This window comes from Lutra lutra, chromosome 7 (assembly GCF_902655055.1).
Source record: "Lutra lutra chromosome 7, mLutLut1.2, whole genome shotgun sequence".
Lineage (NCBI taxonomy): Eukaryota > Metazoa > Chordata > Mammalia > Carnivora > Mustelidae > Lutra > Lutra lutra.
The window spans coordinates 139945820-139958925 of NC_062284.1; positions in this window are offsets into that span (position 1 = coordinate 139945820).

Sequence of the window (13106 nt, forward strand, 5' to 3'; positions counted from 1 at the left end):
CTAGCAGCCGGAAAAGCCAAGGGACAGACTTTCCCTGAGAGCCTCCAGAAGGAATGCGATACCGCTAATACCTTGAGAGAAGCCCGGTAAGACTCATTACGGACTTGCGACCTCCAGAGTGGTAAGATAATCAACTTGCGTTGTTCAAAGCTACTAAATGTGTGGTAATTTGTTACAGCAGCCATAGGGAACTCATACATCTGTGGAGGGAAATAGGAGGCCAGCTCTTGGGTGGCAGATTTCTTGTATGGCAGCCCCCACAATCATGGAACCAGGCACAGAGCCAGGAAGCAAGGAGCCAGGCAGGGTGACGTTGAATTGGTGCAAGAACGGGGTTCCTCCTCTGACAGAGTGAGGAATGAGCAGAGTATAGAGCTCGGAGGCTGGTGGGGTCAGAGGGCCGGCCTCTGCCTGCTGGGCTAAATTTATGCTTCTTGCATTCTCTATATTTATTTTCCAGCTGCTATCCTTTAGTGATTAGCAAAATGTGTGGGAAACCCTAACTTGTTTCAATTCTGATAGAAACTTCTGGAAGCTCTGTATTCATGTTTTGTCCAAAGCGCTAGAGAGCAGACAGTGTGCTTAGGGGTGCCTGGGATGGTGGGTAAGAAATCCACTGAAGGGGAAAAGGAGGCTCAGAAAGAATACATGGGCCCTCTCGACCCCCTACCATTTCCTAGATTTTGAAATCCGCATTCATAAGGAGTGATACCTCACTTTTCCAATAGTCTTTCAAGAGAAGAGTCAATCCTAGAGCGTGGAAGTAACATTTGACATTCTGAGTCATCACTGGTGATTGCTACATGGGCCACCTTCTCCTCCTGTACCCCCGCCCACATCCAGCGTGACACAAAGATGAATAAGAACATCACAGGGAGTTACGGTGCTTGGAACAAATATTTGGCATGATATAAATATTTCGTGAGGAAGTGAATGCATGAAAAGCTCCTGAATGATTTTCATAAACTTTTACATCTCAGTTGAGCTTTTATGTATCTAAATTTATCTGTAAATGGGAGATGGAAGAACACTGGTATATTTTCTTTCCCATCATTGTTCAGGATAAGCCATCCCTACTCCGTTATGTCATACACTCAGTTGCCAACCCCTGGTGTTCTGGAAGGGCCAGTTTTATCCTTCAGGCTTCTGATCAGGACACATTTTAGAATTTTAATGCTATGCCTTGATCTCTGATACCTTCTATCAAATTCTTGGTTTGGGATTTGTTACAGCTTTGTTTTGTGTTTTTCTTTTCTTTTTTATTTATTTACTTTAAAGATTTTATTTATTTATTTGACAGAGAGCGATCACAAGTAGGCAGAGAGGCAGGCAGAGAGAGTAGGGGAGGGAAGCAGACTCCCTGCTGAGCAGAGAGCCCGATGCAGGGCTTGATCCCAGGACTCTGGGATCATGAACTGAGCTGAAGGCAGGGGCTTTAACCCACTGAGCCACCCAGGCATCCTGTTTTTTTCTTTTCCACCCCAGAACAGCATTGAACTTGCTCTCTGTCACTCCGAGCCGATCCATAGCCGGGACAGGGCAGAGGTTTGGGGAACAGTGACAGGCAATGAGGTGGAGGAAGCGGACATCATTGCGTGTCTCAGAGGCTTCATCTGAAAAGTGCTCTGGGGAATGTTCTCCAGGAGTGACTGCAGAGCATGAGGTGGTGGCCGGCAGAGAAAGGGAAACAGGGGCCGGTTCAGGGGAAGATGAGTCATCAGGGTCTCTGAGCCAGAAGAGGCTTTCTAGGTGCAGGCTCATGGATATCTCTGCACAGACCTCAGTGGGATTCCTCTCCAGAGGCAACTAAAGCACGTGAGGGCCTGGTCGGGGAGTTCTGTGAAACCGAAATTTCCTGAGAAATGTGCTCTCTCCTCTGCCCAGCAACAACCATTCACCCAAGGTGTGCTCACTTCTGCCCTTCCCCATCCTGGCTCTCAGCTCTCTGTAAACTGCATCGTTGCAGATGCCTGTGCCTTGACCCAGCTTCCTAACCCAGGGGACGTTGCCCAGAAGTCAGAGGCAGCTGGTCCATTCCTTGCAGGGCTATCGAGAGCTGGGAACAAGGAGCCGAAGATCTCCTGCCCAACACAGAGGCTCTGCACTTGCTCACAGTGCCACCTTATCTATCACGGTTGCCCCTTCTGAGCTCGGTTTACTTTTTTCCCCCCAACTATTCCTTACCTGCAGCTTTCAGGAACTCGACATTCTGGCCAAATTAGACCCTACAACAGCAACAAGAGTAAGAACGACAGTGAGGTCAGTAGAAAATACATTTTCTGAAGCCCAGTCTTGTGCTAAGCACAGTTTTAAGCACTTTTAATTCTCTCACCAAACTTAGGATTTCATAAATCGAGATACAATGGCATAGTGGGGTCAGGTCATTCACCAGGGGACCTGACCCTTTTCCTCCATGGTGGGGGGCTCTTCCTCAAACACCTTTCTTAAAGGAATAGCTGAATCCTCCTTTTCCACTGGGACTCAGGTTGAATGAAGGTCACGTTCTGTGGAAGTCTTCCTGGCTGTCCCTGGTGAGAGTGAGTTTCCCTCCCAGAACCTCACGTAGCTCTGCCTCCCCCACACCCGTGATCCTTACCACGGTCACCTTGCTTGGAGTGATGTTATGAAGTGTTCCGACTTAGTAAGGACTTGACCTTTGGTACACCCAAACACGTGGTCAGGTCGTTGCCATGATGGGTGCCTGCTGCAGTGGGTTTGTCTTATGTCATGGTGAAGAGAAGACAGTGCAAGTTGACAAGCACCTGCCAGGGGAATGGCAGACGTCACAGGGTAGCACTCAAGCAGGCAGAGAGGCTGGGATGGCCCAGCTGACTTGTGAATCAGGATATTCACTGGTGCATTGGGAACGCTCAAAAAATAGTCCTTTCTCTATTTGTCTGAAGATCAAGAACATAAATGAGGAACTCTATTCAATGGAGCAGACTGGACAGATTGCTCCTTTGAAACTCAAACGAACACCAAATAATAATAATAATAATAATGATAATAATGATAATAATAATGATAATAAATTCACGCTCTTGTTCATTTGAGGAATCAGATGAGCAGGGCTAAGGGTAGCTCAGCTCCTCTGAGTTGGAAGCGGGCAGGTGAGACCAGGGCCCAGCTAACATTAAATTGTTACTGCAGCATCTCCCAGAGATGATAGGTGCTGAGCAAAAAGGGGACCTGTGCTCAGGAAAGCATGAGGAATGCTACCTAGAACAGGATTCCATGGGCTTCCTCACTGCAGGACTTCTCAGAGCCTTATACATGCCTCGTGGGGATTCAAGAGAGGGTATCAGGTGTAGCTCCAGCAAAACTCATTTGTTCACACAGTTCTTGTTTCCAGGAGCATCTCAAAGCCCTGGGGTTCCCAGTATTTGGGAACGGCTCTTCTACTCCTATCCTTTTACTGAATAATGCACACTCTTCATAGGCTGCAGGGAGTCCTGTGTCCGCAGAAATGTATCATGTGGTGTTTTACTGGAATAAGGGTAGAGGTGGAGAAATATTTAGCAAATGCAGAATCCAGGCATTTTGCTGAGCACTTTTGATGCTAAAGTAAGATAATTGAAATCACACTAAAGTTCAAAAGCCTCATTTGTGTACATGAGTCTAGTGCCAATTTATCTATTACTACACTTGAATAATACAGAATTTTATTCAGTACTAATAGTGTGGGTATAATTATATGTTTTTCACACATGTGGAATTAATGGCACTAAATATAAAATAAGTAATCTGGAAAATTAGTCTTTAGGAGTTTCATCTCATATTCAACACAAAAACATTAATGCATTTGAACATTTTTCTCCCGTGGAAACACTTAAATGAAGACAAATGTCCCCACCAGAACTTTTATACACAGAATTGCTTGAAGGTGCTGGATTGTAATTACATCAAATAAAAGCTTGGGCATTTTAGTCCTGTGAGTACAGCCAAGTAATAAAACAGTAATTTTTTTCATTCCGTTGACTACATCCAACTGCATTAAGTGAGCACTTACTAAGTACAAGTCTTTGTCTGGAACGACTAGGGAAGGTGCAAGGATTATGTGTCTACAGAGCCTGCTTCTGGAAGCTTTTAATCTCACAGTTAGGGGTGGGTTCAGCATCTTAGTGGGACAATTTCTATTGCACATGATATCTAGTTCTTTTGATTATTTAAGTGAAGTTAGGAAATTACTTAACTGAGAAGTTCAAGGGGAGGTCTCGCATCCAGCATGGCAAATTCAGGCACTGACAGTTGTAGGCAGGGCCTGGATTTCTGCTCATTCTCTGGGTTCTGTGGCTTCACTGCTGGTTTTTCTTTTGCCCTGGCTATGGTGAAACACTGCTAGCGGGTCTTGTCTCCCACTTCCAGGCTCACGTAAAGACGCCCCCAGCTTCTGTCCCAGTTCCTTCCGCAGTAATTCTCAGACTCTCTCTGATGGGACCAGCCCAGGTCACATGCACATCCCTGAATCAATCACTGAGACCAAAGAACTGAATGCTGATAGGCTTAGGGCGTAGGGATCCACCCCAGGACCCTTGAATTTTGAAGTGGCAGCCGCGGGCTCTTCCTGGGTGAACGGGGTTCCTGCGGGGCAGGCCAGTGACACCTTCCACTGCATATAGGAAGGCTGACCCGGAAAAAGAAACTACAGTGAAAAGAGAGGGGAAGGTACAAAGCAGCACAGGAGCCACGTGTCACGTGTCACGTGTCACGTGGGGAGTTTGGAGGACGAAAGAGCATCTGATGTCCACGTGGGCTGTGGATGTTGAAAGGTTACAGGAAGGATCTGAGCATTTCCATGTGGCTGGAGTGCAAAGAGCCCAGAGAGATGGAGGAGGGGCAGGGTGGAAAGGGTAGTTAAGGGTTCGATCAGGGAAGGCCTTAAGTACCCCAAAAGGAGGCTCTTTTGCACACATCTGTAAGGTCGCCGAGAAACATACTTAAAAGTGCTGAGTGTAACTTCCCAAACTATCTTCAATCCCACTGCACTCATTAGCATTGGGTTTTCGCAATTAAGCATGTTACTTTGAATCCAACTTTTAAAAAAATCCCCTAAACTTCTTCCTATTAAAGAATAATGTTAATTGCTGAGTGTATATAAAAGAGGGTTATATGGCCCATTGAGTTTATATAGATTGAAATGCTAAGTAGGCCCGAGCAGAAGCCTCGGTGGGGAAGAGAGGGTTAGCACTTATCAGCTTTATGTCCTCTTTCCTATTTACAGCCTACCCCTTACAGTGCTCGGGAACAAGATAAACAGAGCTCTCCTTACAGCTTCCTAGAGAAAGAGAAAAGAAATAGCCCCAAACTCCACAACCCATTTCATTGCTGAGGTATCTGTTTAGTTTGGCAAACTTTATTTCTTTTTGAAACATGGGACCAGGAAGAAACGGATAGCATCCCTTTCCCTCTGGACCTCCTGTTGAACCCCTGATGACAGAAGTTTCAGATCCCAGCTCCCAGGGCACCATTCATTCATTCATTCATTCATCCGTCAAACATTTATGAACGTCTCGCACTGTCACAGGCACCTGGAATGTATTAATGAGCTAAGAGGCAAAGCCCTTGCTCTCCTGGGTCTAATACTCCAGTAAGGGCACCAGACGATTGCAGGTACACAAAGACACGTGGTATGTGTTGCGGGAGTGCGTCATGTATGACGGGAAAGAGCAGGCACGTGGTGGAGTGTAGGGGAAGCTGCTACTTTGGGGGAGTTTAGCGGGGAAGACTTAACCGACACCTAAATGAAGTGAGGGGGTATATTAGTCAGGATTCTCCAGAGAGGACCAATAAGATGTGTAAACATATATATATATATATATATATATATATATATACACACACACACACACACAGATTTATATATATATTTATATATATTTATTATATTTTATTTCTATATTTATTATTATATTATAATTACATTATTTATATATTTATTATTATTATTAATTATTATTTATATTTATATTATTTATTTATTATATCCATATATATATTTAAAGATTTTTATTCATCTATTTGAGATAGAGTGAGAGAGGGTGGGTGGTGAGGGGCAGAGGCAGAGGGAGAAGCAGACTCCCCACTGAGCAGGGAGCCTGAGATGCCAGGACCCTAGGATCATGACCTGAGCCAAAGGCAGACACTTCATTGACTGAGCCATCCAGGCCCCCCACATATATAATTTATTATAAGGAATTGGCTCACGTAACTAGGGACACTGACAAGTCCCACAATCTGCTATCAGCAAGCAGGAGATCCAGTCCCCATGGTTTCCATTACTGTCTACAGGCCTGAGAACCAGGTTAATGTAAGGTCCAATCCAAAAGCAGAGAAACTCAAGACCCAGTAAGAGCTGATGCTTCGGTTTCAAGTTTGAAGACAGGAAAAACAATCCAGTGTTATGCTCCAAGGCTGTCAGGTAGGGAGAGTCCCTCTTACTCAGTCTTTTATTCTCTCCAGGCCTTCAACTGATTGGATGAGGTCCACCCACACTAGGGAAGGCAGTCTGCTTTACTCAGTCTACTGATTCAAGTGACAATCTCATCTAGAAACGCAGTCAAGGGCACACTCAGAATAATGTTTGACCAAATATCTGGACACACCCTGTGGTACAGTCAAGTTGACAAAAGTTAACCATCATGGCAGGCGAGTCATATAGGTATGAAGGAAAGACCATTGCAAGCAGAGAATAGCAAATGCAAAGGCCCTGAGGTATCCTTGTTTGGTGTGCTTGCAGACCAGCAAGAAGGCTAGTGGGGTGGAGGGACTTCATGCTGAAAGGTTAGGTGGTGGGAAATGAGATTCCGGAGGTAGTGGGGGAGGTCCTGGTTGGGGGGCGGGGGGTCCTTGTGCACCTCGGGAGGATTTTAGATTTTAGGGGGATTTGACTCCTGCCCCCTTTATGCCCTGACTGCCCTGTTAAGACCTCCTCTTTGGCATTTCCAATGCAGGAAGCCATTTATTCACTAGGAGGTCTTCCTTCCCCACCAAATCATGACCCACAGGCTGCAGGCCCCTTTAACTCTGTGTCCCTAGCACCCACAGGACACCTAGAAGGAGTTTCATATGCATTTGTTGAAACACAGTAAGTCTGTCTTTTGACAGGGGATATCAAATCTGAATGAAAAAAAAACACTGTGGATTTCCCATTTTTCAAGAGTTTTTGCAATTGAGTCCAATCTCTAGTCAACTAAATTCAACAAACATTTGTTGCTTACCTTCATTATGCAAGGCATTGTGTTGGGTGTGGGGGATTCAGGAATGAAAAGTAAAAAAGTAAAAATAGACACACAAGAAACGAACTGTGACATGCCAGTCGCCATGCTGCAGGTTTCAAGTGGCTCTAGCTTGCTTGTTCCCTGCAGCGACCCTCAGAGGCACATTTCTATGGAACTGTGATCCCGGTTGCCTAAGGAGGTGGCAGTTCAGGCAGCTGGAGACAGGGACTGGCCCCAAGCTGCCCCAAAACGAGAAGCATGGATTGACCCTCTGTGGCTCAGATTCTAAAACCTTCCCCTATGCTCCACGTGGTCAGGGCCCAGTCTTGCCCTCTAGTCCGTGTGGTCAGGGTGAGACCTTCCCTATCCTCCACTATGCTAAGGGAACTTGCTGTGGAGGAGGGGCGAGGTGCAGGTCAGGTAATGCTTGCATAACAAGGGTAGTACAAGCCAGACCGTCCTCAGTGCCCAGCTGGGGTCTGCGGGATCACTCAGACCGACGGCCCCTGCTACCCCAGGAAACAGCTCCTTAGGAACTGGACGTGTGGGTTAGATGCAGAAGTGATGGGAAGCTGTGGGCACAAGACCAGCACGTGGGGTCTGGCCTCCCAGGTGCTTAGGCTGTGGGGACTTCCCTCTGCTTCCCTTGCACCAGGTGACCTCATCTCCTGACAGCCACCTTGAGCTAAACACCTGCATGGCTGCTGTTTGGTTCCACAGCTGGATCTCTGGAAGAGTAGCCTGTCGCCGTCCGGCGTCGCTGCAGAGACGGACACAAGTCCACCTCCTAAGCAAGCCTCCCAACCCGCAGCTCATCAGCGTTGCTGCAGCTCATCAGCGTTGCTCCAGCTCTCATTGTCCCGTTCGTGCTTGGCCCTCGCCGTGGTTCCAGTGGCCCAAGGAATCTCGCTCAGACTCCTGAGTGGACATGTCCTCTCCTAGCCAGGTGAACCCGCTATGCAGGCGGAGACAGAGACAGTTCTCCCCACGCAGGTACCGTGGGGAACGAGTTTTCTCAGAGGCGATTTCCGTCTGCATCGCTCACAAACCATCTAGTCAAATTATGTGTGTGAAACACAGCCTCCAGTGTAAGAAATGGATCTGTTTTGCAAGACGGTATTATAGGTGGTAAAATTATTTTTCTAATTATACTGTACCTCCAATGTATAAGGTGTGATTCATATATAATCACCGTTTTTAATGTTTCATTCCTTCCACAGGAAAAAAAGTGATGAGAATAAAATATCAATATTCTTCTTAAAATAGACAGTTCTTCTGACATGTAATTTACGTGAAGGACGAGATATCAATTAAAAGAGGATGATAAGACATTTTGCTCTTTTTTTTTTCTCATTTTATGTTGAGAAGGAGTATCAGAAATGTTTGAACCTTTTCTTCCTTTATTAAGTTGCAGGAAACTGGCTTAATACCAGCATATGTCAAAATGAATGTAAGGGCAAGAGACACACTCTTTAAAATACTTTTATTTATTTGATGATATCCAAAACATTATATTCCCTCATGTTAAGGATTCATACCTTGCTGAGTTTTGTCAGTCTGTTTTGGTTTTGAATGAAAGTAATTTCTAAAAAAACAACATTTTAGTGGGTTGGTCATTTTATAAAGGGCTTTGCAGGCTTCAACAATAGGCATGCAAGGGCTACAAAGCAGATTAGAGGGAGTGAGTTTGGGGCTTGGAAATACACAGTATTTTGGAGTTCATCCCGTCAAAGCATTCGCTGGACCAACACTTCCCCAACTTGATTTAGCTACCGTGTCTACAAATCATGTTAGTCTTAATTTGCTGGATCAAGTAGTGCAAAATGAGAGTTGTAACATATATATCAGGGGCAGACAGGAACTTTTTATTTCTGGAATTCGTTTTGTTTAAATGTTAATTTTGGTTATACATTTTCTCTGGTGTCAAAATCAATTTCTGCTACGGTGGGGGGGAGGGTCACAAATCAACGGAGTGGAGGAGCAACGGGACCAATGAGTGAAAAAATGAGAGTCTGGATGGGTCGCTCGATGGCTGGGGTTGATTCCTTAATGGGTGGATGAACAGCTGGCCCGGTGGGATATGAGCAGGAAGGCTCTCAAGCCCAAGGGGAGGGTGACTAATTGTGCAGGAGGGCTTCTCTGGCTCATGACTGACTGAGCTGAGAAGTATCTGGGTTTGACCATGGAAGTATATGTAGAAATATTTCTGGAGTCAGAGTCTTTTCCTGATCTACCCCTTCACCTTGGTCTCCTCCTTAGGACTCCATGTCTATGTTTCAGTAATGGCCCAGAGCCCTGACCTCTGTCATTGCTTCTCTTTGGTTGAGTTTTACTTCTCTGTTGATACGACTTTTTCTGCCCCAAGTTCTGAGCTCCTGGATTCCAAGACTCTTGAATTCTCTGACCCCCTAGAGCCTCATCTGTTGAAACGCTCTGTGCCCAGCATCCAGGAAGCTCAATAAATATTAGCTAATTGTTTAAATAAATGTCTTGTGTACTTATGGTAGCGGACCATGGCCTGGGGACGCAGGTCCCTGCAGTCTTGTCTGAACTTTGCATTTTGGGAAGCAGCCTTGTGATTCCTTCTGGGCTCCATTTCATTCAGCAGACATTCGACATAACTGCATATAGAATCCCAAAGAGCCCATGATGGTGAAACTAACAAGAGGAACGCTTTCTAGTATCACCACTGTCCCACAGAACACAAATCTGTCACCTTCGCTCTGACACCCGGCAGCTTCCTTTCTTCTCAAGATGAAAGGCAGTCCCAGTGATGGCACTTTCTCGAGACCAGCGGAGTCAGATGGCTTGGGCCCATGTCCCCCACGTCGCCACCTACTGACTCCACAGCCCCTAAGCCTCGCTTTCCCACCTGTACAATGGGGTTAGGAAAACTCTTTACTTAATATATTTGTTTCCAAGATTAAATGAGCCAGCACTTGCCTCCTTCCTGCTGAGAGCTTGATAAATGTCAATGGTGGTGATGATGATGATGGTGATGGTGATGGTGGTGATGATGAGACTTAACATTTACTGAGCACATTGGGACTCACCTGAGAAAGGGCTAGGATGAGATAAAACATCACTGTGGGTCAGAACAGGATAAGGCCCTAATTTTGACTGGCATCCAGGTTTGTCTGCTCTCCTAGAAGCACTCAGAATAGCTAGCTATGCAGATAAATCTTTTGAAGGGTGCTTGGCTCATAGTAGATGCCCAATAAATGTCCATTATCAATGACAAAATATACATCTAGACATGCAGGGTGAGCAATGAATAGCATAGGGCCCTTGCGATCAAGGAGCTCACTCCTCCAGGGGGCTGAAGCCATGCCCACGTAGGGATAATGCATGATTGAAAGCAGGGAGCCTCTTAAGAGAGGAATCCAAAACAAGATTATCTTAGGGGGGGGCAGTGACTTTAAGGTCAAAGTATCAGGGATGCTTCCTGCACGAGATGATATCAGACTCTCGCCTTGAAGGGCGGTGAGTTTATGCAAGATGAGTCTGTAGGTGGAGAGAGGGAAGAGCGTGATCAAACACAGTGACCAGGAAGTCGACACCCGGGAGTGGGGTAGATTCTATTGGAAAGTAGAGTTGGAACAAAAAAGAGATTTCACAGCCCCCATGCAAGGATGAAATGTCCCCTTGGGATGTATCACATTCTTATAAATCACACAGTAATGGGATAAATGATTTTTGCAACAAATGTGACAAAACACCAGTATACTTGCTATATAAAGAGCTTGGAAAAATCAAGAAGAAAAAAAAGAACACCGACATAAAAAAAAGGTAAAAAACATGAGACTACCATCTCTACTTGGGGCCAGCCCCATGGCTGTGAGGCCTGGGTAGGCAGAAAGGGCTCCGTGTCTGGAAGGGTCCTGTACTTGGTTTAATGCCTCGCCATCACTGTCTTGAAATTCTTCCTGATTTCTCAACAAGTGGCATCCCCACTTTCCTTTAGCATCAAGCCCTGCAAATTATGCAGCCAGTTCTGTCTGCAGTGAAGAAATACAAAGAGACAACATGGATATATCAAGAAAACTCAATGTCATTGTTAATCAAGGGGATAAAAATGGAATTATAAAGACATGCCAATTTTTATTTATCAAGTTGGCCAAATGAGAACAATGCAGACAAAGGGATAGCAAGGTGAACATATTGGAAGCTCTTGGTGGGCTCCTAAATTGGCTCAGCATCCTTATCCACTCCTTTACCACACATGGGGTTGGTTGAAAGCAAATCTCAGTGTTCTCCATGCCTCTAGGCACCACCTTCCAAAAGCACAACCTCGTGGCCTCTGACCAAACAAGGAAGCCCTTGTGTGTTTTACCCACATCCTCCTGTCTGTGGACACAGCTTTCTTCCTGAGGACTCCTCTCTCACGCCAGGAGGGAGCTCTGCCTTCTCCTCCACCCAGCCTCATCACTTGGGACCCAACCCCGGGCAAGCCCCCGTGACCCTGACATCCTAAGGGGCGTGGTGGTGTGTAAAGCCAGTAGAGCCTGCTGGAAAAGCAGGTCCACCATCTACAATAAGAGAGTATCCCTGCGCACTTCAAATGTGAGATTTTGCCCAAATGTATTATGTCAAGATTCCCCTGGGTTGCAAGTGACAGAAAATAAACTCAGAACAGTTTAAGGAGAAAGAATCAGAAAATTTACTGGCAATAGGAAACCCTTCCAAGATGATAAGTAGACATCACACACACACACACACATATGCATACACAAACATAGGTGTTCACAGACATGTGCAGATATGCACACACAAATACACCACAAGCATGCGTATGCATATGTGAATGGTAATTGCCGAGTTGTTTATGGTAGCATAAAATTCAGAACAGACTCAATGTTTAACCACAAGGGATATTTCAAACTAATTGCTGAATATCTATATAATCAAATATTATACAGTTATTAAGCATCACGTTTTCCAAGGATAATAAAAGCTAATAATAATGACGAGAGCTAGCATTCTAACATTTATTGCACACCTGCTAGGTCCCAGGCACTGTTCTAAAATAACTCCTTCAATTTAGGATTTTTAAGGATATTTCAGGAGGTGAGAAAATGTTCACACTCTGTTGCTCAGGGAAAAAAAAATAGAATACATAATTGTTTTTCCATACTGATCTCAGGTTTGTCGTATGTGTTTATCACATCTATTTTACATTATAGGTGCTGTAGAAAAGATCCCAGGACTCCTGGGGGGCCCAGGTGGTTAAGCATCTGCCTTTGGTTCAGGTCATGATCTCAGAATCCTGAGATCAAGCCCTGAGTCGGGCTCCCTGGCCAGTGGGGAGCCTACTTCCCCTGCTGCTACTCTGCCTGCTTGTGTAATCTCACTCTCTTTCTCTCAAATAAATAAATAAAATATTTTTTAAAAAAGAAAAAGAACCCAACATAATTATTATATCTGAGGGATTATAACCAGGTACTTACACTGCAGGATATTTTTTTTTCTTTATTCTTCCATATTTTATCAATTGTCAACCATGAACGTACAATATCATATGTCTATGATTATTAGAAAGCCAAGCATCATTCAGATGGATGCGGGGGAAAGCGTTATTTTGCTTGATTTGGGAGATAACATCAAAGGAAAAGAGAAATTGACTAAATACAGGGTTTGTGCAAAAACATGGAAGGTCTTGAAAGTTGGGCTGAAAAGATGGTGTTTTATTGGAAAGGAGTGGGGAGCCATTGAATGTTTCTGAGAGAGGTAGTGACAAATTCAGAGCAGGAAATGCACGAAGGTTTTTAGTAGAGGATCCAGCAGCTGCAAGCACATTGGAGAGGTAGAATCTGCTGGGTCAGGCAGACAGAGCTCCTTAGATGATGGGCTTAAGAGAGCAGAAGCCCAAGATGCCTTCAGAGGATCCCA